Source organism: Schistocerca nitens, chromosome 10 (genome assembly GCF_023898315.1).
Source record: "Schistocerca nitens isolate TAMUIC-IGC-003100 chromosome 10, iqSchNite1.1, whole genome shotgun sequence".
In the NCBI taxonomy this organism is placed as follows: Eukaryota; Metazoa; Arthropoda; class Insecta; order Orthoptera; family Acrididae; genus Schistocerca; species Schistocerca nitens.
This window is the reverse complement of record NC_064623.1, coordinates 220655656-220683160: the sequence shown is the minus strand read 5'-3', so window position 1 is coordinate 220683160 and position 27505 is coordinate 220655656. Positions and strand designations below refer to the sequence as shown.

Here is a 27505-nt window from a genome sequence, read left to right as displayed (position 1 = left end):
TGGACATGCTGGTGCAAAAAATGATGTCCCGATACATTTGACCTGTTACAGTTACACTGTCAAAGACATACAGGGGTGTACGTGCACCAATCACCGTCAAACCACGACCTCCATACAGCTCCCTTTCAAGGACATTATGGGGTTAGTATCTGGTTCCTGGTTCACGCCAGATGAAAACCCGACGAGAATCACTGTTCAGACTATACCTGGACTCGTCCGTGAACATGATCTGGGACCACTGTTCCAATGACCATGTACTGTGTTCTTGACACCAGGCTTTACGGGCTCTCCTGTGACCAGGGGTCAGTGGAATGCATCTTGCAGGTCTTCGGGCGAATAAACCATCTCTGTTCAGTCGTCTGGAGACTGTGTGTCTGGAGACAACTGTTCCAGTGGCTGCGGCAAGGTCCCGAGCAAGGCTACCTGCAGTACTCCGTGGCCGTCTGCGGGCACTGATGGTGAGATATCGGTCTTCTTGTGGTGTTTTACTCTGTGGACGTCCCGTGCTGTAGCGCCTGGACACGTTTCCTGTCTGCTGAAATCGTTGCCATAATCTTGAGATCACGATTTGGGACACACGGAGGGCCCGTGCTACGACCTGCTGTGTTTGACCAGCCTCGAGTCGCCATAGTATTCTACCCCTCATAACGTCATCAGTATGTGTTCTTTGAGCCATTTTCAACACACATTCACCATTAGAACGTCGGAAAAGTCTGCACACTTACTGGCTGCACCGTACTCCTACATGCACCAACACAGCTGTGCGTATGTGGACTGCTGCCAACGCCACCGTGCGACGACCGGAGGTCAGATGCACCGCACGGTCATACCCCGAGGTGATTTAAACCTGCAAACCGCCCACCAGAGCATTGTTTCACCATGTATCAGCATTATCCTTATGACCACGAGTGTAACTGTGTACACACGTATTCTGCTTCTGTGTAGTCTTAAGTGTTGTGTCTGTCTATTGTTCGCGTACTGCCCGCAGAAGAAGACAGTATGTTCTGGGGAACCTTCTGCCCCGCTTGTGCATGTAGGTGTCTGCCTCAGACTCGCGCGGTTTAAGTAAGTGAGATAAGGTCCGTGTCCGGTTAAGGAATGTACCACACCGCGTCTAGGATCGTTATGTTTCATTCTCAACCGCTCCCTTACGTCAGGGAGGAAACTGTGCAGTCTCGTGAGTTCGTTGGTTCATGGTACTGCTGAGCGTTTTGTGTTCTCTGCTGTCGGTATCGACCTGTTTTGTGCATGTCGTATTACCTGTGTCACTTTGTGTCCTCTCTAATCGATCCTGCTTTGATTTTTTCTAGACTGTGCTGTTGTGTAACTACCGTTAATTTGTTGTGGGACTGTAAGTGTCCGGTGTGTGTTTTGGTAATTGTGTTCTGAACTTGTGTTAGTGTGCATGTTATAACGTTGTGGTCAGTATTAGTTGTAGTATCGTGTAGGGTCCAGTCTGTTACGTGCGTAATCGCTGCATTATATGCTAGTGTAAAGTTGATGTTACTGGTGATACCATCGAAACCTGCATGTGCTGGTATAGGTGCCTCTCTGTTCAACACATGGTATTGGTTTTCTTGTTTTAGGTCGGTGATTGAGCGTCCTCTGTCAGCTGTTCTTTCAGAGTTCCAGAGGGTGGATCTTGAATTAATGTCAGCGCTTATCACTAATTTTTTGCCTTTGGCGTACATTGCTAGTTCTCTGATGTGGTCTGCGTAAGGTTGCATTTGATGGTTTGTACTGGGAGTACATGCATGCAATCAGCCATGTGACGTTCCCATTGGTCATCTCTGTGGTAACTGAATCTTGACTGCGCAACTTTATTACCTTAGTTATATTTAAAATTACTATTGCAGCCGTACAGTCATTAGTGCATATTATTATGGTAGAATGTTTTGAGAGACGTATTAGTTGCCAATTTCTATTATAAGGTTCTCGTAAGCGCATGATGTCTGCCTGCAAGTGTTCTACTATTTTCGCGATTGCCGCGCGAACTGCTGTACTGTTTTTTGTATTATGTTGTAATACAAAGGCCGTTCAAAAAGTTTTGCACAGTCGTCTCTAATTTTTTATCTTTTTCCAGGAGGAGAATGAAATTTTTTGTGAACATACTTGGAACATTTAGCTATAAGCTGGTGTATAAAAGTATTTTATTTTATTTACAGGTGATCCATAATGGACTGTGAAGTAGATGTCAGGTTGCGACAACGGTCGGTGATGGAGTTCAAGACCGGCGATGACTCTTCCGCATCGTTTCGCAGGAAGTTGCTCCCTGTTTATGGGGAGGACACAGTGGATCGCAGCAGTATACATCGGTGGCTGCAGAGGTTTAAAGAGGGTGATTTGGACAATCCACGATGCGGTGGACCATCGACGGCAGTGAGTGATGTGAATGAGGAGGTCATTGATCAAATCATCCAAAATGACAGATGTGTGACGACAAGACAACTTGCTGAAATGACTCGTTTGTCATTAGGTAGTGTGGTATTACTGGTACAGCCACTAGGGTACAGAAAAATCATCTGTGCACGTTGGGTGCCTAGATTATTGACAAGAGAAATGAAAACGACGAGGAAGAATGTCTGCGAGGGTCTAACGAAGACCTTTACTGAAAAGTGGAAACAGTGTTTTGACGGCGTCATTACCCCGGATGAAACACGGTTGTTTTTGTCCGAACCTGAGAGCAAAGCACAACCCATGGAGTGGCGTTATCCGGGTTCCCCTTGGAAGAGTAAACCAAGACTTTCACGAACAGCAAGCCGAACGGTGATGGCCTCCTTCTTCTGGGACCAGTGTGGCGTCATTTTCATTGACTTTTTGGAACCTGGCTCCACAGTTAACCGAGACCGTCACTGTTTGTCACTGGACAAGCTGCGACATGCCATCAAGACCCACAGACCACAGCTTCGCGGTCATCTCATCAGACTACACTATGACAACGCCAAACCTCATACAGCCCTTATGACGCAGGAGAAAATCAGGAAAATGGGTTGGAAAATTGTTCCTCATCCTCCCTACAGCCCGGAGTTGGCTCCGTCTGATTTTTGCCTCTCTGGTCGTCTGAAGGCCCACCTGCGCGGTAAAACATTTCATAGTGAGGAAGACCTTACTTCCTGTGTCAAGCGATGGTGTAAAAGTCAGTCCCCAGAATTTCACCAAAGTGCATTTACATCATGCAAAAAACGTTGGGGCAGATGCGTCACAGCTGATGGAGGCTACATGGAGTAGGCTCAATGTACAGCTAAAAGTTCCAATATGTTCACAAAAAATTTCATTCTCCTCCTGCAAAAAATAAAATAATTAGAGACGACTGTGCAAAACTTTTTGAACGACATTGGTATATTCGTTTTGCGTCTGGGTGTTCTGGGAGTTTTACGTTTCCAGAGCATTTACTGCCCTTGTGTGGGTAATCGAAATATGTTCGCCTAAGTGGTTTTACATGATCTGTATGTATTTCTATATAATAGAAATACGAGTCCATAACTCTTATAATTCTGACCTGTGCAGGCAGACCTGGAGCATGAGGCCGAGCAGCGGCTCTGCTGATGTAGGAATATTCTCTGTCCTTAGGATGATTCTGTCAGTTACCGAAAAAAACACATAATCACCCTCCACATAGCACAATCTAATTGTTAAATTCTGAATTATCATAAGCATGTGTAGCTAGGTTCTTGTTGGTGCTGGTTTCTGCGGTGGTAGCAGAAGATGGATTGTGGTTTGGCGTTGGCCGTTGACTGGCAGACATTTTAATATCTTTTTGGGATGTCACAGGGCTACACTTCGTTTTGTCACGCGCTTCTTCAATTCTCTTTGCCCTCACACATTTTACACTGGTGCGTTGGCAGCAATGGTGGTGTTTTGTGTTGGACTACCTGTATGTGTTATGGTGTCTTTGTTGGACTTTGGGGTGGTTGTGGTGGTGTTGTTTCAAGATGCACGTTCACATCGTGGCAAATGTCACATGTGTCTCCCTCAAATTTGTCCTCATCTACTTTGTCTACTCTTGTAATACAGAGTTCAGCAGTTATGGCTTTTGTATTGGTTTGTGGCCTGATTGTTTCAGCATCAAAAATGGTTCAAATGGCTCTGAGCACTATGGGACTTAACACCTGAGGTCATCAGGCCCCTAGAACTTAGAACAACTTAAACGTAACTAACCTAAAGACTTCACACACATCCATGCCCGAGGCACGATTCGAACCTGCGACCGTAGCAGTCGCGCGGTTCCAGACTGAAGCGCCTAGAACCGCTCGGCCACTCCGGCCGGCGTTTCAGCATCTATTGATTGAGAGTCTATATAACTGTCTATTCCTTGCTCCTTTTGTCCGGGGTTGAGATAGCCTACCGAGACACATTTGACTGGTTTGATGTATTGTTCACATTCACATGTGTCGTACGGTTTTCCACGTGATCGCGATTCCGGTTTGTGTGCGACTTTGTATCACGTGATGTACGTCGGTTGGTGGAAATTCAGTATGTGTCGGTTTTGTTTGTACATTTTCTTGTGTGCATTAAATATAAGCTCATCTTCCAGCTCATCTATTCTCTGTGTTAATGTTGTTTGGAAATTTGTCCGGTGGTGTAGTGGTCTTTTGATGTGCTTCGTCACCTCTTAGTGGATGGAGCCACCGACTGCTATGTCACCTACGTATTCTATCGTATTGATACAGCTATCCTGTAACGTCGTTGAGCGTGTTAGGGGCGGATTGAGTCGTGTTTCGTCGTATTTCTCTGGCAGAAGACTCGTTTGCCTTCTCCAGGATATTGCTCTTCGGTAGCCTCTCTGTACTGTTGATGGTGATTTGTATTTATGTGTCTTGGGTGATTGGCGTTGCATGATACGACCGAAACTACTCAAACACGTGACAGAAGAGCTGAGTAAAACTTTTACGGACTGTACACATAATACGAAACCAGTGTTGTACACACGTTGCGACCCGAGCGTCGGCAGAAATATCCTTAACAATGCGTAACGGGCAGAGTATAGAGTGCGAGCGCCTAGCTCTCTCTCCCAAGAATGTCTACCGCGAAACGGACCGAAATCAATCGCGGACCTGTGATCTACTTCATACACCTCCTATTGAATGATGTATAAATTAATTAGATTTAAATACGTTTATTTGCTCATAATAAAGAAGGAACAATATGCGATTCGCACGAGAAATGTGAGCCCTGAAGTGATTACGGGTTTCGACTCAAAATCAGTTGCGGCTAAATTGACCACGCATTCGACGATAGTGTGCGACGCTGCACGGCCTTTCATTACAGCGTTATCATTGGAAGCAGTCGCAGAATTATCTAAGCGTCAAGGCGAAAACACGTGACTTCACGGGCGTGCGGCGGCTTGCGTGGCCTCAAACATGTTTGGGCGCGGAAAGAGGGTACTAGAGATGGAGTACTACTGCCGTGGTTGCTCAGCCGATGAATCCACCAGTGTGAATTCGACAGCGAGGGCATCGCGCATCGGCCGAAATAGCTCAGTTGGGAGAGCGTTAGACTGAAGATCTAAAGGTCCCTGGTTCGATCCCGGGTTTCGGCATACGTTTTTTCTCCTTAACCTTTTGTCTCAAAGCATTACGTTTAGGATACAGAAAAGTTGCAATAGTAGGAAAGAAAGTGATTTAAACTTCTTTTTAAAACCCAGTTATTAAGAAATAATTAGGAATGGCTTTCACCAAGCTACGCAACACATTTCGTTTCTCGGCCAATTTAGGTTCAAAAAATGCGGAATTTGTTGGGAAGTGTGGACTGTTCCTGCTTCAGCTCCTAAAGTCTCATGAAGTTCCGTTATACACTTCAAAATGGCGTCTGTGAAGGAGGCGCGTTCCAAACAGACAGCTGTCGCTGAGTTCTTTTGGCGGAAAACCAGAGCATCGCAGATATTCGTAGGCGCTTGCAGGATATCTACGGAGTCCTGGCAGCGAACAAAAGCAAGGGGAGTCGTCGGGCGCGGCGCCTGTCATCACCGCAACAATGTCCCGCAGAGCTGTCCGATGTCCCGCACGCCTGCCGGCCGCGCGCAGCCGTGACGGCTGCAGTGCTGGAACGTGCGGACACCCTCACTCGAGGTGATCGACAGTCCGCAATCGAACACCACGCCGCACGACTGGATGTCTCTGGCGGCAGTGCTGGCAGAAGTCTGAGCACCAGAGAGGAGCTGGCACAAAACGTCACCAGACTGCTCTTCCTCATCCACCCACCTTCCGACTGCCACCTGCTTCCCGCAATGAGCGAGGCACTCCACGGGACACAGTACGTGAAGCTGGGCAAGACGTCTGCTCCGACATCGCTCAGTAGACAGGTACGACGCGGACATATAGGTCCTGGTAGTAACGTGGCGTAAGGCTGTCCCCCTGAGCGAAGATTATGTTAAAAAATGGGGTTTTGTAGCCACAAGAGAGGTAAATAATGCGGTCTATCGCAATCCTGAATAAAAGCAACCTGCTGTCATAGAAAGTGTGTTGCATTACTTACTGGAAGCCCCGCGCAGAAAAGCACACATGCTTGTACACTACTGGCCATTAAAATTGCAACACCACGAAGATGACATGCCACAGACGCGAAATTTAACCGACAGGTTGAAGATGCTGTGATGTGGAAATGATTAGCTTTTCAGAGCATTCACACAAGTTTGGCGCTAGTGGCGACACATACAACGTGCTGACATGAGGAAAGTTTCAAAGCGATTTCTCATACACAAACAGCAGTTGACCGGCGATGCGTGGTAAAACATTGTTGTGATGCCTCGTGTAAGGAGGAGAAAAAAAATGGCTCTGAGCACTATGGGACTTAACATCTATGGTCATCAGTCCCCGAGAACTTAGAACCACTTAAACCTAACTAACCTAAGGACGTCACACAACACCCAGTCATCACGAGGCAGAGAAAATCCCTGACCCCGCCGGGAATCGAACCCGGGCGTGGGAAGCGAGAACGGTATCGCACGACCACGAGCTGCGGACGAGGGAGGAGAAATGCGTCCCATCACGTTTCCGACTTTGGTAAAGGTCCGATTGTAGTTTATCGTGATTGCGGTTTATCGTATCGCTACATTGGTGCTCGCGTTGGTCGAGATCCAATGACTGTTAGCAGAATATGGAATCGATGGGTTCAGGAGGGTAATACGGAACGCCGTGCTTGATCCCAACGGCCTCGAATCACTAGCAGTCGAGATGACAGGCATCTTATCTGCATGGCTGTAACGGATCGTGCAGCCACCTCTCGATCCCTGAGTCAACAAATGGGGACGTTTGCAAGACAACAACCATCTGCACGAACAGTTAGATGACGTTTGCAGCAGCATGAACTATCAGCTGGGAGACCGTGGCTGCGGTTACCCTTGACGCTGCATCGCAGACAGGAACGCCTGCGATGGTGTACTCAACGACGAACCTGGGTGCACGAATGGCAAAACGCCATTTTTTCGGATGAATCCAGGTTCTGTTTACAGCATCATGATGGTCGCATCCGTGTTTGGCGACATCGCGGTGAACGCACATTGGAAGCGTGTATTCGTCATCGCCATACTGGCGTATCATCCGGCGTGATGGTATGCGGTGCCATTGGTTACACGTCTCGATCACCTCTTCTTCGCACTGACGGCACTTTGAACAGTGGACGTTACATTTCAGATGTGTTACGACCCGTGGCTCTGCCATTCATTCGATCCCTGCGAAACCCTACATTTCAGCTGGATAATGCACGACCGCATGTTGCAGGTCCTGTACGGGCCTTTCTGGATACAGAAAATGTTCGACAGCTGCCCTGGCCAGCAGATCTTCTAAATCTCTCACCAATTGAAAACATCTGGTCAATGGTGGTCGAGCAACTGGCTCGTCACAATAGGCCAGTCACTACTCCTGACGAACTGTGGTATCGTGTTGAATCTGCATGGATAGCTGTGCCTGTGCACGCCATCCAATCTCTGTTTGACTCAATGCCTTTATTACGGCCAGAGGTGGTTGTTTTGGGTGCTGATTTCTCAGGATCTGTGCATCCAAACTGCGTGAAAATGTAATCACATGTCAGTTCTAGTATAATATATTTATCCAATGAATACCCGTTTATCATCTGGATTTGTTCTTGGTGTAGCAATTTTAATGGCCAGTAGTGTACTTGGAATATTAGATGAATCTAGACTGTCGGAAAACCACGCGAGTTGCCATATGGCAGGTGTCCCTGTCAACAGTCTGCGTGATGCTGAGGTACTCTTCTCGCCAGCAACAGCGCAGGTCTGCCTTCACCACAAAACGTATGCAGCCAGCTGGGTCGTCAAATCCGTCCCGGTGCCAGTGTCTTGGATATCAAGGACCGTGAACCGTGACGAAATGTCACGGTTGCTTCTCTGCGTTTGCTCCTTGTCTGTAGCGCGTTCCTTTTGAAACTCCCGCTTCGTGCTCTGCCGTTTCCTGACATTAGCCAGAGGGCGCTGTGGCGCTGCTGCGGCTAGAGAGCCTGTACAGGTAGGGAGTGGCCGACCGGACGATACGGCGCACATTTTTCTGTCAAACTGCGGGCGGGACTTTTGAATGGCCAGTAGTGGACTAGTGGAGTACACACTCACCGAATCAAAAGCACAAGACAATATGGCGAAATTATTCGTTAAATGCCGTTCTTTACAGCTATAATATACTCATAGTAGCCTACCGCGTACAGCACTGGAAAATTTGATACAGTGGCTGTAAAAATTATTCGTTACTTGCATCTATCTCCTTTAAAGTTCGTTTACTAGACATATTGCAATGAAAGTAATGCAAATAAAAAAAATATTGTATAGCCTTTATTTTGTATCGGAAGTGCATAACGATAAACATTTTACGTACCTGTATTACGTCAGATGAATGAAAGTGGTAAGCAGTTGTTTACTTGTGATGACATGCAAAAAGTGTCAGACGCATCAGTACTTCTTGTTACGTCTTCAAACTTTTTGCGTGTCACAAGTAAACAACTGCTTACGACTTTCTTTCATATACACTCCTGGAAATGGAAAAAAGAACACTTTGACACCGGTGTGTCAGACCCACCATACTTGCTCCGGACACTGCGAGAGGGCTGTACAAGCAATGATCACACGCACGGCACAGCGGACACACCAGGAACCGCGGTGTTGGCCGTCGAATGGCGCTAGCTGCGCAGCATTTGTGCACCGCCGCCGTCAGTGTCAGCCAGTTTGCCGTGGCATACGGAGCTCCATCGCAGTCTTTAACACTGGTAGCATGTCGCGACAGCGTGGACGTGAACCGTATGTGCAGTTGACGGACTTTGAGCGAGGGCGTATAGTGGGCATGCGGGAGGCCGGGTGGACGTACCGCCGAATTGCTCAACACGTGGGGCGTGAGGTCTCCACAGTACATCGATGTTGTCGCCAGTGGTCGGCGGAAGGTGCACGTGCCCGTCGACCTGGGACCGGACCGCAGCGACGCACGGATGCACGCCAAGACCGTAGGATCCTACGCAGTGCCGTAGGGGACCGCACCTCCACTTCCCAGCAAATTAGGGACACTGTTGCTCCTGGGGTATCGGCGAGGACCATTCGCAACCGTCTCCATGAAGCTGGGCTACGGTCCCGCACACCGTTAGGCCGTCTTCCGCTCACGCCCCAACATCGTGCAGCCCGCCTCCAGTGGTGTCGCGACAGGCGTGAATGGAGGGACGAATGGAGACGTGTCGTCTTCAGCGATGAGAGTCGCTTCTGCCTTGGTGCCAATGATGGGCGTATGAGTGTTTGGCGCCGTGCAGGTGAGCGCCACAATCAGGACTGCATACGACCGAGGCACACAGGGCCAACACCCGGCATCATGGTGTGGGGAGCGATCTCCTACACTGGCCGTACACCACTGGTGATCGTCGAGGGGACACTGAATAGTGCACGGTACATCCAAACCGTCATCGAACCCATCGTTCTACCATTCCTAGACCGGCAAGGGAACTTGCTGTTCCAACAGGACAATGCACGTCCGCATGTATCCCGTGCCACCCAACGTGCTCTAGAAGGTGTAAATCAACTACCCTGGCCAGCAAGATCTCCGGATCTGTCCCCCATTGAGCATGTTTGGGACTGGATGAAGCGTCGTCTCACGCGGTCTGCACGTCCAGCACGAACGCTGGTCCAACTGAGGCGCCAGGTGGAAATGGCATGGCAAGCCGTTCCACACGACTACATCCAGCATCTCTACGATCGTCTCCATGGGAGAATAGCAGCCTGCATTGCTGCGAAAGGTGGATATACACTGTACTAGTGCCGACATTGTGCATGCTCTGTTGCCTGTGTCTATGTGCCTGTGGTTCTGTCAGTGTGATCATGTGATGTATCTGACCCCAGGAATGTGTCAATAAAGTTTCCCCTTCCTGGGACAATGAATTCACGGTGTTCGTATTTCAATTTCCAGGAGTATATATATATATATATATATATATATATATATATATATATATATATATATATATATATATATACCAAATATAACAAGAAATCTACCGTATCCCTTCTAGCCCACTGTAAGTAGGCCTATTAAAAACTGTCTTCAAGAGTACGTATAATTATTTACTAGGAATAATGTTTTAGCAACCACGACAACTGCGGAAAACGTGTTTACAACTTGCCTACGTCAGCAGTCAGGCAATAATACTGAAACCAAAATAATGCCTAGTGTTCTGATTCGGAACGAAATAAAGTTTGACGCTATTAAGTCGAATGAGCATGGCACAACAATTACAGGAACTTTCCGCTTCCAGCAAGGACTGTCAGATATTGGCTTCGGAAAAGCTTGTGATGCTACCAGTATGCACGCCAACGCTAATTACGTACTAAAAACGATATACAATTAAATCGAACATGTATGCACAACGCATAACAAGTCTCTCAATAATTCAAATACCTTTTAATTGTTTCCAAAAGTCCTCTGAACTTGAATTCAACTCAAAAGCACGGCGAACATAGGAAGCGCGAGAGATGTTTCGCAGAAAAATGGCGCCAAAGCTAATCAACCAATCACGGGCCACTTCAGCTGTGGCCACTCTGTATACAGGCTCCCTAGCTGCGGCCGGCTGCCTGCCGTGTTTGCGGGAGAGGAACTCTAATTGCGGCCGGCTGGGAGCGTACAGGAGGTCACGCCGTGTAGTTGCTGACGTCTGGCGTGACTCGTGTCAGGTGGGATGCGTCGTTAAGGCCGCGATAGCAGCCAATGTCACTGTCTCGGTCGCAGGTGGATCAAAGGGGATGGGGCCTGGTTGTCCATTCAAACTCCCATCCTACGGATGTCGTCGGACTTAAAGTAAGACTTTTGACCACTATTTTCCGGTGTCTACAGTAATTCGGCGAAAATTATTTGCTTCTTCAGTGTGTAAATGACAGAACAAGGAGCAGTTTATTTAATGTTCACCTTATGCTCGTGTTCTGCGTTTGCTGTTTGCGAGTGTAACCTTGACTCTCACCTTTGTCTGTTGATTTTGAGCGCATCGTCAAATACTGGATCCAAGTAGTGACTTTCAATTAACTAGCTGAACTCTTCCTTTTCCTCTTCACGACGCGTGTTAAATGGCAAAGTAAAACTGTAGACCTCAACTTGCTAACTCATTTGCCTGTCTTCAATAACAGAGCCTAACCCTATTAACTAATTAAGGCTTGTCGTAAACAAAGCTATTTAAGTATGTTGTTTTGAAATATTATCAGAAATGTGTCAATGATTTATGTTGCGCTAGTTGATTCTGGGGTATGAACGGATGTGTTGACATGTCTGCCGTGCAAGGGGATCCTGCTAGTTTTGATTACCTTCAGATGTCCTTGCTCGACGCTTGGCTTTGAAGACGAAGCTAACCTGGTTAGCGTATGTTGTGGCTATTTTAAATTAGTCAGTGGTCACTGGTCCAACACAGTTTGTCGGCCGTCGGAAGCCGTGTATGAGTTATTTATTCTTTTATTCTAGTCAATTTATATGCATGCTATTCTTAATTTGTTACTCTAGGTAGGCATTAAGTTGCCATTCTTGGGGTGTTTAGATGGAGTGTGGCTCCATTGAGTATAGATTTGTCACTTTCCAATTTATTGTTTTTGCACCACTTTTTAATTGTGCTTATGCGCGTGTATATATATATATATATATATATATATATATATATATATATATATATATATATATATGGGTGGAATCAGCCGGCCGGGGTGGCCGAGCGGTTCTAGGCGCCACAGTTTGGTAGCGCGCGACCGCTACGGTCGCTGGTTCGAATCCTGTCTCGGGCATGGATGTCTCTGATGTCCTTAGGTTAGTTAGGTTTAAGTAGTTGTAAGTTCTAGGGGACTGATGACCCCAGAAGTTAAGTCCCATAGTGCTCAGAGCCATTTGAAACATTTTTGGGTGGAATCTAAATTTTTTTATTACTACTGAGGTGTACTTAATGTCATATTGTAAAGAAACGAACGTACTGCAGATTAACTGTCGCTGTAAGGTCTTGTGGACGGTGTACTTTCCTGTTATTCATTTCAATGTTCTCGTCAATGTGTAAACTTGCCAATTATTTTCACTTTACATGGAGTGTGCCTCCCTTGATGTTACAAGTGACTGTTTCATATCCAACTCTTTAATGCGCCTACGCGCATATTTGTATTTATGGGATAACTTTATTCCCCTGTTGAACTTTAACTAAAGTGCAGAAAACTGAATCAGGTGTTTATTATTGTTCAAGTGCTGTTATCTGTCAAGTGTAACACCCGACATTTTCTTGGTCTGTTATCAAGTGTTACAAGAAATGCAAATTGCAGTAAAGCGATGCGCTGCTATTTCAGTTGTTCCAGTGGTTTCCTATCTCGGCATTGGTTAATCTTAACTCATAATATTTGATTGTTTAAATATTGGAGGGAGGTGCGTGTATCCCAGACCAGTTACAACAACTGTGGGCCAGCTTGTTTTTGCACCACTTTTTAATTGTGCTTATGCGCGTATATATATATATATATATATATATATATATATATATATATATATATATATATATATGGGTGGAATCAGAAGGAGACGCGACCACTTTACGTCTCCGTTCCCAACCGAATGAGTGCACGCACCCAGGACAGAGGGGGTGCAACGTCTTAGAGGTAAGTGGGTTCATACTGCCAGGTTCTTAGTAAAAACACAAGACACCTTCTCAACCTGCGAAGTTTCGTTTCGTTCCCTCTTCCCCTTCTGGGCGCTACACTTTTTCTTGTCAGGCAGTGTGGATCACAACGCTCCATCCCTAAAAGAATGGATGCACACAGTCATTGTGTAACCTACGCAATGACGACTTCGTTAGTTTTTACATTCCATCCTCAATTAACACAGATCAGTGGGTGTTTGCGTGGCGTGACTCCCAACGTGTCCTTCGCAGTGCCGGCATAGACTGCATGTAGGCGCAACAGGAATGCTCAGGAAAGTTGCTCGATTTCGGTCCCACTCGGGGAAGTCGGTGACCAAGTAATGGATGGATTTGAATCTCGGCTCATTCTTCGCGTTCAGGGAGTGATTCCGCACTTTCTAGGGGTGGGAAGCTATTGTCGCCACATCGGAATTAGGTTAACTGGAGATTAACGAGCGTTTGAGCCTTGCAATGACATCCCCACACGAAGTAATTGAATTTGGCTATAACCTAACACGTGAGTTTATGTGTATTGCGAGAGTGGACTAGAGGCACCAACTAGACGGTGTCATACGCCAGTACACAGCTAATATCCATAGTTTTACTTGTCATAATAGCAATTAATTAAGATGTTGCTGATCTTCGCCAATACGGCGGTTTACGTTGTAAGAGATCCCTCTGTGCTTGAAGTGTCCTTCGCGCACGAATACAAGCGGAGACGCGTCAGAGAAGTGGTCCTGGCCGATAGAAAAAGTCAGTCTGCGGCAACCTAACGTAACTAAGCAGACTGCCCACAACTGTGCAGACGAGCGCAGTTAAGTTGGAGAAACGTCCCCTTCGGCTCACTGGGGACCGACGTCTACCGCCAAGATGCGAGTCAGCTGCCGGTACAGTCAGTCCGCAGACCCCGTTTAGGCGCCATGCTGAGACAGTTGCGCTGTGCGAAACAGGTACCAGATTGGCAGCTAGACGCAAAACAGTTAGTGATCTTGTTACTTGCTAGTTGTGCCAATCAAATCGTCCGGAATGACGATCGCAACTCGTAATTAGGAGCGCATCCGCCACGTTCTACTGAACTGAAGAAACAGCAAATGATTAGAAGCCCTTGAGATGCGGAGTTAGAGGAAACTGTTGACGATTCGATGAACTGATAGAGTAAAAAATCAAGACGTCCTCCAATGGGCGAACTGTAAAAACAGTGTAGCAGTAATTTAACAAAACGGAGAGAGAATGGCTGAGTGCATATTACGACAGGAGTCATCGCTGAACGCTGTAACTGGAATGGTGGTAGAGCGAACAGGACTAGGTAGCGGTACGTAAGGCATTGGGAGGACACGAACTCCGCATCTCAGAAAGGTCGAGGAAGGATCCACTAATCCTCTACCAGAATTCCGCAAATTGCCCTGTAGATGGAAGACCGCGTCCGTGTGTTAGGACGGGTGACTCCTCGTCGAGGAAGGATCCACTAATCCTCTACCAGAATTCCGCAAATTGCCCTGTAGATGGAAGACCGCGTCCGTGTGTTAGGACGGGTGACCCCTCTGCTCTTGGACAACAACAAATACGTGCGAGAGTTCTTATTCTCTTTTTAACGATTTTTTTGAATTGGCTCGCCCTAACTTTGCGCCTAACTTTACGTTTACAGATAAAGCGATTTGTTCGCTCGCCTATCAAATCCACAGTAACATCATTTCATTGCAGACGAGAGATGACAGACTACCAATATCCAATACTGAGCAGAAGGTCCTAGCAGGGTGGTCAGAAGCAGTCTGAAAAGCTTGTAAGGTTTTTGCAGAGAAGATTGTGCTGAGAAGTAATTGTTAAGAAAAAATTTCAAAAGTTACGTCGTTTCGGAGGTAACTAACATTGCTGATAGCCAATCAGAGCGTTGCGCGCGGGGTTTGAAGCGGCCCGCCAGAGACGTGGTCGCCAAACGTGTTCTTCCTTTGGTTTCCTAAAACTGAACAAGACAGCGGTACAAAAATTGGACCGTAGTGAGGACAAAACCCGAGGCAAAGGCCGAGTAGACTCGTGCGCTGTCATCTACTCTGTGACAACAACTAACTGTACTAGTGAGCCTCTTGAATTAGCGCACGAAGGCCTGATTGGCTAAATTCAATGCTAATTAACTCGGGAGCGCCGCACCGTATCGAATTTTTCTCTTAACCGTTATTCCTCAGCACTACATATCATGGAACATCCTTACACTCTTTTCACATTCTTTCTAACCGCCCTATATAACTCAATAATATAGAAAAATTATGGTAATGACAACAACAGACAAAAAATCGTTTTAAGCCTAATTTTCGTTACAATAATTATCACTTAAAATGAATAAAGGATAGCCACGGACGATGGCACAAAGGTTGTGACACATGTTTGGGTTTACATGAAAAAAAAAAAAGTTTTTTGTATAACAGACCTATCCTATATACAGTAACTTGAGAATAATACAAACAGATTTACATTCGATTAAAATAATAGTGTTGGCGCTGGTTCTGTACCAAACATAACAAGAAGACTAAAGAAAGACATGTATTCGTTGGGTAGAAAATCCTGCAGTGCCATAATACTGAAGACCTGGAATTCTGAAAAAAGTGCTGGATCTTATAGTGACTAAGACAGAAACATTCAAACCTCTAAAGAATACAGGAGTTCTATCTTTTGACGCGATGAATATAGATGGTCGCCTTTGATCACATCATGTAATTTTATTATCAAACAGAAACATGATGGTCATGTTGTGTGGTTTGTTGTTATCACGGAAACAGACAAGTATGAGGTCTTCGGAGCAGGCGTGTGTTTACTCAGTGCGCTCGTAAATATAGGTGTTTACTCGTGGAAAAACAATTTATTAAGGCAATGTTGTAGCTTAAATAAGTAAATTAGTATCTATTGTGATCTATATATTGACGGTTTCGCTTTCACTTGCGTAGTTTTCTACAGTGCAAGCCGTTGACGTGGGTTTGTTTTCGTTATCGACCGCAGTAAGTTATGTGATTATTCCATAATTTACGGGTAGTGTCTGTGTAGCTTTATAGTGAAGAGTATCGTGCGTGTATAGTTTGCATTCGGTCCGTGTTTTCTGTGTTTCTATCCTCCTGTAGAGTTAGTTTCCCATACTGTGCAGTAAAGTCGTTAAGTGGCGTTTCTGTTTCCATCAGAGTATTTATACATAATTCACTGATAGCGCCTGCTCAAATTTGTCGTTAGAAAATATCGAGCCTGTTCAGTCTCTTAGCTGTTTCGTGATTTCCGCCACTATAACCTACGCTAGTAATTAACTTCGCGCTGTTTACATTCTCCTGCTGCTATATTCGCCTGACGTCATGTGTGACAAAATGTGGATGTTGTCGTAGATTAGTGAGCACTGGAGTGAAATGTCAGGATTGTGGGTTGGTGTTTCATGGGATGATTGTAGCGGGGAAGCTGTTATAGTGCCAGATGAGGCTCGCCAATGCAGTTATAGATTATGTAGCCGTGACAAGAAAATCGTGGAACAGGGAAAAAAGATTTGTGCCCTTCAGGCTGAACTAGAAATGGTGTAATTCGAATTAGACAGGTTGAAGGGGGAAAGAGACAATGGGAGCTGGGAACAGGTAACAAGTCGTAGTCAGATGGAAAACCCCAGAAATCACTTTTCAGAGCAATCATTTTGATTTGTTACCTGAAGTATAAGAACCTCAAACAGTTTTTGAGCAAAGTAGGGTGTAGCGGACTCGCAGTAACAATTGTAATGCTAGGTCGGGAGCAAAGTCAAGCAGAAAGAAAAGAGTCCTGCTGTTAGGTAGCAGTCATGGGAGAGGCGTAGGCCAGCTGCTACAGGATAGGCTAGGAGTCGAGTACCAGGTCACGAGCATTGTGAAACCCTGTGCTAAGCTTAGCGAGGTTGCAGAAAACCTAGGGGCCTTGGCAAAGATTATGATGGCGAGGACCATGTTATTATAGTAGGGGGAGCAGGAAACAGCCTGGATAGCAGTTTGGACTATAGTATTAGGCGTGACCTGCATGGGAAACAGCTCACACTCGTGTGGGGTTTGTGGATGTTTTGCAGCGTCGTGACCAGCCCTGGGTTAATACGGCTATCAACCATGTTAACAGAGAGCTGGGTGGGTGTTACTGTTGGCAGAAACTAAGTCTCATATCTGTGCTGTGCCTGTTGATGCAATTGGGAGGTGGGGTTACACTATTCATGGCCTGCACCTGAATAGGAGGAGAAGGATAGATTTGTTGATCTTTTTGTAGAAAATGTAAGGGGGGCCACATGCACGCAAAACAAAATACCTGTGATTACTGGAGTCCGAGGGACACATTTTTTAGGTTAGTCAGGTTACCGACAGAGAGTATTGAAAGAGATTAAAACACAACAACGCCATAATGTCTGTTAGCAGTATCCAAAGAAATAAAATTTGTTTGTTTCATCAGCACATAATAGGATTGAAAAATAAGATAGATGAGCTTCTTATACGACTAGAAAATGGGGTAAATTCTGAAGGTATAGATGTTTTGTGTCTCTCTGAACACCATGTAACCGTAGGGATGGAGAAGTTAAATTTAAGAGATTACAGATTAGCATCTTATTCACATAGAGTAAACATGGAAAAAGGAGGAGTTGCTACTTATATAAAAACTGGTCACAAAGTCAAAAATATTGAAACAAATAGTTTTTGTGTAGATCAGATCCTTAGAGCATCTGCTTGTGAGTTGCTACTGCAGTATACTTCTATAGTAATTGTAATAATCTACAGATCCCCTTAAGGTAACTTTCAGCTATTCAAGAAAAATCTGGAAGCATTATTGATCTACCTGTCAGACAAAATGAAGCAGTTAGTGGTTTGTGGCGATTTTAATGATGATTTCTTAAAAGATGCGGATAGGAAAAATGAGCTAGACTCTTTGTTTGGTCGTTTCAATCTAGTATCTGTTGTAAATTTTCCAACTCCTGTGCAGCAGAATAGTAGGTCACTTATCGATAACATTTTCATAGACAGTGCTCAGGCAGAAATAATTAATGGGCTACCTGATCATGATGCACAGTTACTGGATATAACACATACAGTACCTTACAGGCTTCAGGAAGGTTCATACAAGGCAGTGAGGCTTATTGATGCAAACAAGGTACAGAGTTTTAAGACAGGCCTAGAAGAGGTAGAATGGCATGAAGTATACACAGAAAATGATGCTGATGCCAAATTCAATTTATTCCACCATAAATTTGTCTCATTATTTGAGAGTTGCTTTCCTGAAACATTGCCCAAAAAAGCCATTTCAAAGTTAAGTAAGCCATGGATTACTAAGGGAATTAAGATATCGTGTAAGCGGAAGAGGGAAATATATGGACAGGCGATAATAAGTGAAGATATGACGCTACTTGCTTACTACAAAAGGTACTGCAATATTTTAAGGAAAGTCATGAAGAAGTCGAGAAGCTTATGTGTTCTGACAGAAATTAATAACGCGGATAATAAGGTTAAAACTATATGGAATATTGTCAAACGGGAGACGGGGCAGCCTGACAGTGCACAGCATACCATAGCAATAAAGCGAAATGATGATGTTGTGAGTGATAATTGACAAATTGCAAGTATTTTTAACAATCAGTTTCCGAATGTAGCAGCTAAAATAGTGTTAAAGGATTCAGTTGAAGAAGCAAAAAATTTGTTAAAAATGTAATTCCCCAGCACTTTAGGCCTTTAGAAATAGCACCAGCATCCCCCACTGAAATTAAGGGAATTATAAATATACTGAAAAACAAGAGCTCATGTTGTGTCGATGGAGTCTGTAACATAATTTTGAAGTGTTGTTATAATTTAATAAGTGGAGTCCTTGGTGATATAAGTAATGTTACGCTGGCCCAGGGAATTTTTCGACACAGATTGAAATACGCAATTGTCAAACCTCTTCATAAGAAAGGGGACAAGAGTGACTTAAATAATTGTAGACCAATCTCATTGCTGACTTCATTTTCTAAAATATTCGAAAAAGTTATGTATTCAAGAGTAGTCTCACATTTAAGTGAAAATAATTTACTCAGTATGTCACAGTTCGCATTCTGAAAGGGTTGCTCGACTGAGAATGCTATCTACACATTTAACCACCAAATAGTGCAAGCCATAAATAACAAACTATCGCCACTTGGTATTTTTTGTGATCTTCCCAAGGCATTTGACTGTCTGGGTTATGTCACACTCTTAGAAAAACTCAGGTTTTATGGAATTGGAGGGTATACACAGAGCTGGTTTGAATCATACTTAACGAACAGAAAGCAAAACGTTGTGCTGAATAACACAAGTAATGTTGGGAGGGTGGTGAATTCTAATCAATGGGTAGGTATCACAAGCGAGTCCCACAGGTTTCAATTTTGGGTCCTCTGCTGTTCCTTATTCATGTGAATGACCTCTCACTTAACGTTCAGCAAGCAGAACTAGTACTTTTTGCGGATGACATGAGTGTTATAATAAATTCCATCCCAGAAAAAGCAGCTGAAGATATTGCTAAGGATATCTTTCAAAGAATTATTAAGTGGTTCTCAGAAAACGGACTTTCCATTAATTTTGAAAAAACTCTCTATATCCAGTTCTGTACACTGAATAGAGTCATACCGACAATTGATGTAGCATATGAACAAAGCTCAGTTAACAGGGTAAATTTCTCCAAATTTTTGGATGTTCACATTGATGACAACTTAAACTACAAGAAGCATATTACTGAGTTTCTCAAACAATTAAGTTCAGCTTCTTTCGCTCTTCGTATAGTCGCTAGTCTTGGTAATAAACAGATCAGCCTCCTAACGTACTTTACATATTTACAGTCAGTAATGTCTTATGGAATAGGTTTCTGGGGTAACTCACCACTTAAAGTATTGATTGCACAAAAGAGAGCAGTGAGAATAATTAGTGTTGTTCACCCAAGGACATCATGTAGGCACCTACTCAAGGAGTTTGGTATTTTAACTGCACCATGAGAGTACATATATTCGCTAATGAAATTCTTTATAAATAATCCAGCTCAATTCGCGAAGAACAGTGATGTTCATACGTACAACACTAGAGGGAAAAATGACCTTTCCTATCCGTTATTGAAGCTGTCAGTTGCTCAAAAAGGAGTACATTATTCAGCAACAAAAATCTTTGATCATTTGCCCAACAACATAAGTGTCTGGCAGGTAGCCGATCGAGTTTTAAATCTAGCTTAAAATCATTTCTTTTGGACAATTCATTCTATTCCATGGACGAGTTTCTGTATCAGAACTGGTAAAAAAAAATTTGTACCTCTAAATGTAGTTGCATGTGTAGAATTAAAAATTTCAGTAATATTAAAATTAGAACTATTCATGTGTGTATATATATCTTGTAATCTGACTTGTTCCACATCATGTCGATAAAATATTAGTGAAAATTATCTACGGAACATGACATAACTGAACTAAACGAAACAGCCTATGTATTTTGACTTCGACTGTACCATGACTAGTGAATTACTCCTGAACATAATAAAGCAGTTGGAAGCAGCTGAAACCCAAGTTTCAGCAATAATTTCTGATATGTGAAGCAACAGTTCAAAGATCTGAGAGGAGGGTGGCATTTCCACAGAAGCGGATCTACTTATCGAATCCTGCGGATCCAGCGAGAAAAATGTAGGTATTCTGTGTTGTCCCTTTATTTTATTAAATTGCTTGGAAACCATGTATTATTTTAGATGACTGAGTAACTCTTCGTAACATCACAAGTCTTGAACAAGAAGCTTTCTGATAATCTGTTAGCGACACAGAGCAGGGAATTAAGCATTACACATGACGGAGGCTCACGTGGAGGTAAGAGGCCGAGCTCGGAAGAATGAACGAATGCAACACAGCTGTTTTCACACCGTTGTGACCGAGCTGTTAAATACGTCCTAAACAAAGAGCGGGAAGGAAATTAAATTGAACTGATTAGCGACACCTTTCATAAGTCACGATTGCGAATGCCAAGATGCACTGAAGTATCTTGTCTCGAGGGTTACGCAGCACTCAAATGAAAGCACATTGACAGTTCCTTGGTTTCAGTTTCAGAAAATCTTCTTCTTGATTCAGATTACATCACTGGTAAAGACTGGAACTTCGCAGTCACCAAGGGTGGGTTCACTTTTCCTTCAAATGACTACTTCAATAAAATAAAGGAGTCTGAAGCGATATTTTGCAATTTTCATGGGCGACATGTAGCTAAGTGTGACGGAGCGATGAGAATGTTAATTTCTATACTAACCTGAAAGTTCCCCGAAATGCATTACAGAGTGGTTTCTCTCTACGTGCGGACAACAATCTTCATTTGAACGAGACATCTGAACACAAAAGCTAAAACAAAGAACATAAAAAAACTTGCTGCGAAGAAAAGTCTTCAGTGGATTGCGTCGTCGTCTTTCTGTGTTACAGTGAGCATTTATGAACGCAGTAAGATGTTCTAGCTGTTATTCTGAAGTCTCTGAAAGTGGTTGTTATTATGACATGCAAATGTTTATCTCTTCTCATTTTAGATTTAAGCGATGCTTCACAATTAATACACGATCGTCATAGCTGAGCCGGAGGGTTTCTGGCGCCAGGCGATATCGATTCTTACTTCCATCTTTGATCGTTGACCCTGTGCCTTGTTCTCTTTGCGTCTTTGAGGCAGGCTATTTACAGTGTCGCGCGTGCGCAAGTCTAGGAGAGTGGGTCCGCGCACGAGCCGAGGCAGTCTGTGACGTGACGTGACGTGCTTTCGATGTTTCTGTGGGGAGTTGGCGACACCGTGTCACGTGGCACGGACGTATGCCGTGAGGACCAGTTGAGTTGGAGCAACGAAGAAGCATGGACCGCTGCCGGAAAGTATTAAAGTTGTATTGACATGGCTGGCCAGTGGCGACCGGGGTTTGCTAATACCTCGAGAGCTATGTGAATTTCACATGAAGAAGAAAAAAATTAATCGCCAAGCTTTCGTGGTGGGTTCCTCCTTCTATATATAGTGAATATTATTGTGTACTTAAGGACTGTTGACTATTGCAGTTGCTCGTGCTAGTGGGCAGCAAAACATTCACTGCAGTGGTGGCGAGGCGAGTTATGTTCTGGAGCGGCCATGAAATTACGTTACTAAAGTGGCTAGAAATAGCGCCTCGGATTTGTAAGTTTGGATTTGGTGCTTAGTGCCACGCTGAAGGCTGCTGCTTCACTTGAACGTCATTTCTTAATTTAGTTAGAGATTTAGAATATTCTGGTTTTACGAATTAGTGGTAGTTTCTTGTGTGTATGGATTGTCACGTTAGGTGCTTAGTATCTAGACTTATATATATATATATATATATATATATATATATATATATATATATATATAATCAAAGGAAACTAAGCTCCTTAATTCTGTTCATTGGTTAACTTGTAATATGTTTATATTGAGGTATTGCTTTTCTGTATATATATTTGTGTAGCTTGTATATACTAGAGTGTGTCTGCTGTCATGTTTTCCTGTTTTCAGAAACGTGTATAGTGGTCGACGCGAACAAACCTCGCCCCGCGAGCTTGCAGTGCGACGGAAATCTCAGGATTTGAACTCAGGGCCGTCCGGACCCAGTAAACGCGCGATTTCTCTTTTCCATTCAATGAGAGGCTTGTTTTAGGCAGAAGATTTCCTACTGCCCAAAGTTGAGTATAAGTTTACCCTTTGGATCGTGTGTTTGTATCGTAATAAATTCAAGTTTGCTCGCGTCCATCACATGTTCATCACATTGACATTTTGCCTTAACCTTGCACAAGGGTAAAACTGAGTGATAACAAAAACAAGTCAGTAAATTTATAATCAGAAACAAAGGGCAAATTGTACCTTGGTTGTGCCTATTCCTAAGTTGCATATTTAAAGTAGTTTAAGATATTTTCATATTGCTGTATGGCTGTGAAATACCTCCTGTTTGTTAGTTAATTTAAGTTACTGCTTCCATTTCATCGAAAAGTTTCATTCCTGTATAACATTTTCAAATGACTATATATGTGAAGATGTTTCTGTGCTCTGTAATTCCTAACTCATTTTGTGCATTTTTAATGCTAATTGTGGATAGGGCCATGATATGCAAATGTTGTTAATTGATTATTACTGCTGATGAATTCATGTGAATGTGTAATCAATAAAGAAGTGTTGCAACTACAAACTGGTTGTGTTACTGGTATACGAGGTTAGAGTGTGCAATCGCCACAACAGTAGCTGTTAGGGAATACATGCCGAACAGTTGAGCTTCTGTACAACAACAAACGCTGGTGGCGAGCGCATTGCTAGGAAGAAAGAGAAATGGAAACGATCATGTGTGAAACAGTGCACAGCGAGAAGAGATGCGAGAAGTGTTCACCAGAATTTGCTTCGTGAGCTACAGTTCGAGGAAATAAGGAACAACGAAGATTATTTGAGAATGAGAGAACGAACATGTCAGTTTGCCCTCATGAAAGTAGTCCCTTATATTTGCATACACGATACTCATTTAGGTATAATTTCGTAATTTCATTCATCTTACTCGATGTTTCTGGGAAGACTACAGTTTTCACCCACGAGAATTTATTGTCATTTTCAAGACAAAGTATTTACATAGGTATTTTATGTGGTGTTTCTGTGTGTGCTGTTCTGCCTATCTAGCCCTACATGGTGTCCTGCAATCGGACAAACCTTTTTGGCCGTTTTCCCGACACATCACATAGAATACCTATTTAAATATTTGTACTCGGTAATGAGAATAAATTCTCACCAAGCATGAAGAAATACGTAACTTGTGCAGTGTTTCACTACTTAAATCGTGAATGCTATTTGTGTTAAGGGTCTTCTCACGGTTAGATTAAGATTTTTAACAACATGCGAAAGCTGTTCCGACTTGCAATATAGTATTGGAGCCCCACAGTGTACTATTTTACGTATTATTCCAGAAATATTTGAACCAATGTACAAGACACCTAAGGTGGAATTTACGAAGATGGGTTAGGTCATTTAGATTACAAATAAATATGTTTATTTTCTTATATATAGTTTGAACACGGTTGGCTTTTTGTCTTCCTCCCCTCCCACATCCTACCTTTCCACGTGTAAGCCTAACGTCGTCCACAGTGTAGCCGCTGTGAATGCAGTTGGTATCTGCAGCTATTTCTTTATAAGACTCCAACCGCTTATTACGGGGTTGTAGTCAGCGAGCTTTGTGTTATGAAGAATTTCGTACTGTTCCTACTTTGCTATGATCACTCTCGTGTTAGCTACGCACGAAATAAACTTAGTTATTTTGTAGCGTGAATGGACTAAAGCAAACGAAGCAACATGTATGTTTTGTTGTTGTGGTCTTCAGTCCTGAGACTGGTTTGATGCAGCTCTCCATGTTACTCTATCCTGCGCAAGCTTCTTCATCTCCCAGTACCTACTGCAACCTACATCCTTCTGAATCTGTTTAGTGTATTCATCTCTTGGTCTCCCTCTACGAGTTTTACCCTCCACGCTGCCCTCCAGTACTAAATTGGTGATCCCTTGATGCCTCAGAACATGTCCTACCAACCGATCCCTTCTTCTAGTCAAGTTGTGCCACAAGCTCCTCTTCTCCCCTATTCTATTCAATACCTCCTCATTAGTTATTTGATTTACCCATCTAATCTTCAGCATTCTTCTGTAGCACCACATTTCGAAAGCTTCTATTCTCTTCTTGTCTAAACTATTTATCGTCCATGTTTCACATCCATACATGGCTACACTCCATACAAATACTTTCAGAAACGACTTCCTGAAACTTAAATCAATACTGGATGTTAACAAATTTCTCTTCTTCAGAAACGCTTTCCTTGCCATTGCCAGTCTACATTTTATATTCTCTCTACTTCGACCATCATCAGTTATTTTGCTCCCCAAATAGCAAAACTCATTTACTACTTTAAGTGTCGCATTTCCTAATCTAATTCCCGCAGCATCACCCCTCTTAATTCGACTACATTCCATTATCCTCGTTTTGTTTTTGTTGATGTTCATCTTATACCCTCCTTTCAAGACACTGTCCATTCCGTTCAACTGCTCTTCCAAGTCCTTTGCTGTCTCTGACAGAATTACAATGTCATCGGCGAACCTCAAATTTTGATTTCTTCTCCATGGATTTTAATGCCTACTCCGAACTTCTCTTTTGTTTCCTTTACTGCTTGCTCGATATACAGATTGAACAACATCGGGGAGAGGCAACAACCCTGTCTCACTCCCTTCCCAACGACTGCTTCCCTTTCATGTCCCTCGACCCTTATAACTGCCATCTGGTTTCTGTACAAATTGTAAATAGCCTTTCGCTCCTTGTATTTTACCCCTTCCACCTTTAAAATTTGAAAGAGAGTATTCTAGTCAACGTTGTCAAAAGCTTTCTCTAAGTCTACAAATGTTAGAAACGTAGGTTTGCCTTTCCGTATCTTCCTTCGAAGATACGTCGTAGGGTCAGTATTGCCTCACATGTTCCAACATTTCTACGGAATCGAAACTGATCTTCCCCGAGGTCTGCTTCTACCAGTTTTTCCATTCGTCTGTAAAGAATTCGCGTTAGTATTTTGCAGCTGTGACTTATTAAACTGATAGTTCGGTAATTTTCACATCTGTCAACACCGGCGACTTGTATACAATAGCGAAATTCGGTCAGAGTTGGGCCCTCGCTCTAACTTCTAACAACGATCTTTGATAAAAGCATCCCCACTACAATATGAAATATTTGACCAAACGACTTTGATAGGTATCTATCGTTGGTCGCTGACGTGAAACACGGGCGCTTACGCCTGCATTTATCGTGGGTCACGCGTCACACCACAGCAGCTCGAACCCCCCCTCCCCCCCCCCCCCCCCCCCCCCCGGGAATGGCCTGCCTGATTTTATTCTACACGGTCCAGTCTCACCAATGTGAGCACCGCGTATGCGCGAGGCAAACGTGCGTAACCACTCACAACGGCAGTTGGCAGCACCAGCAGTGGGGGGTATACAGGGTGTTACAAAAAGGTACGGCCAAACTTTCAGGAAACATTCCTCACACACAAAGAAAGAAGGTATGTAATGTGGACACGTGTCCGGAAATGCTTACTTTCCATGTTAGAGCTCATTTTATTACTTCTCTTCAAATCACATTTATCATGGAATAGAAACACACAGCAACAGAACGTACCAGCGTGACTTCAAACACTTTGTTGCAGGAAATGTTCAAAATGTCCTCCGTTAGCGAGGATACATGCATCCACCCTCCGTCGCATGGAATCCCTGACGCGCTGATGCAGCCCTGGAGAATGGCGTATTCTATCAGAGCCGTCCACAATACGAAGAGTCTCTACAATTGGTACCGGGGTTGCGTAGACAAGAGCTTTCAAATGCCCCCACAAATGAAAGTCAAGAGGGTTGAAGTCAGGAGAGCGTGGAGGCCACGGAATTGGTCCGCTTCTACCAATCCATCGGTCACCGAATCTGTTGTCGAGAAGCGTACGAACACTTCGACTGAAATGTGCAGGAGCTCCATCGTGCATGAACCACATGTTGTGTCGTACTTGTAAAGGTACATACATGTTCTAGCAGCATAGGTAGAGTATCCCGTATGAAATCATGTTAACGTGCTCCATTGAGCGTAGGTGGAAGAACATGGGGCCCAATCAAGACATCACCAACAATGCCCGCCCAAACGTTCACAGAAAATCTGTGTTGGTGACGTGATTGCACAATTGCGTGCGGATTCTCGTCAGCCCAGACATGTTGATTGTGAAAATTTACAGTACATACTGACGAAACTAAAATGAGCTCTAACATGGAAATTAAGCGTTTCCGGACACATGTCCACATAACATCTTGTCTTTATTTGTGTGTGAGGAATGTTTCCTGAAAGTTTGGCCGTACCTTTTTGTAACACCCTGTATAAAACTTGTCGAGGGACGGGAAAACAATGCAGTCGTCCAAATGGATACGGTAATCGGCTTTCGAGCCAAGGGTGGAAGCATTTCCGAAACGGCTAAGATTGCAAATTGTTCGCTTGCCACCGTGGTTGCAGCATAACGTGCATGGCAAAATGGCGCTATCGAAAACCGGCGCCGGGGCAACTGCGGTGCAGCACAGGTCACGGATGAGAGAGGTGAACGACGGTTCCGGGAATGTGTACGAGTGAACAGACGCGCTGCTGTTGGGGAACTGACCTCCAGGTGAACCGAGGGGCTGCCAGCAGTGTCTCCTCGACGACCATCCAGTGAACGTTGCCGCGTACGGGTCTCCACAACGGGCGACTGGTTGCTGGTGTTCATCGCCGACAGAGGCTGAAATTTTCCCGCCAGTACCGTAACTGGACGTCCGCTGAGCGACGGCAGGTGACTCTTTAAGGTGAATCACGTTTTGTGCTCCATTAAACGGACTGCCGTTGGCGAGTCTGAAAGCAAACA

General features: G+C 44.1%; 1 non-coding gene across 1 annotated transcript; it reads left to right on the top strand.

Moving 5' to 3' along the window:
• Positions 1–5466: 5466 nt before the first annotated feature.
• Positions 5467–5539, top strand: Trnaf-gaa (transfer RNA phenylalanine (anticodon GAA)). The gene has a single exon. It is a non-coding gene; the product is annotated as a tRNA-Phe (tRNA).
• The last annotated feature ends 21966 nt before the right edge of the window (positions 5540–27505 follow it).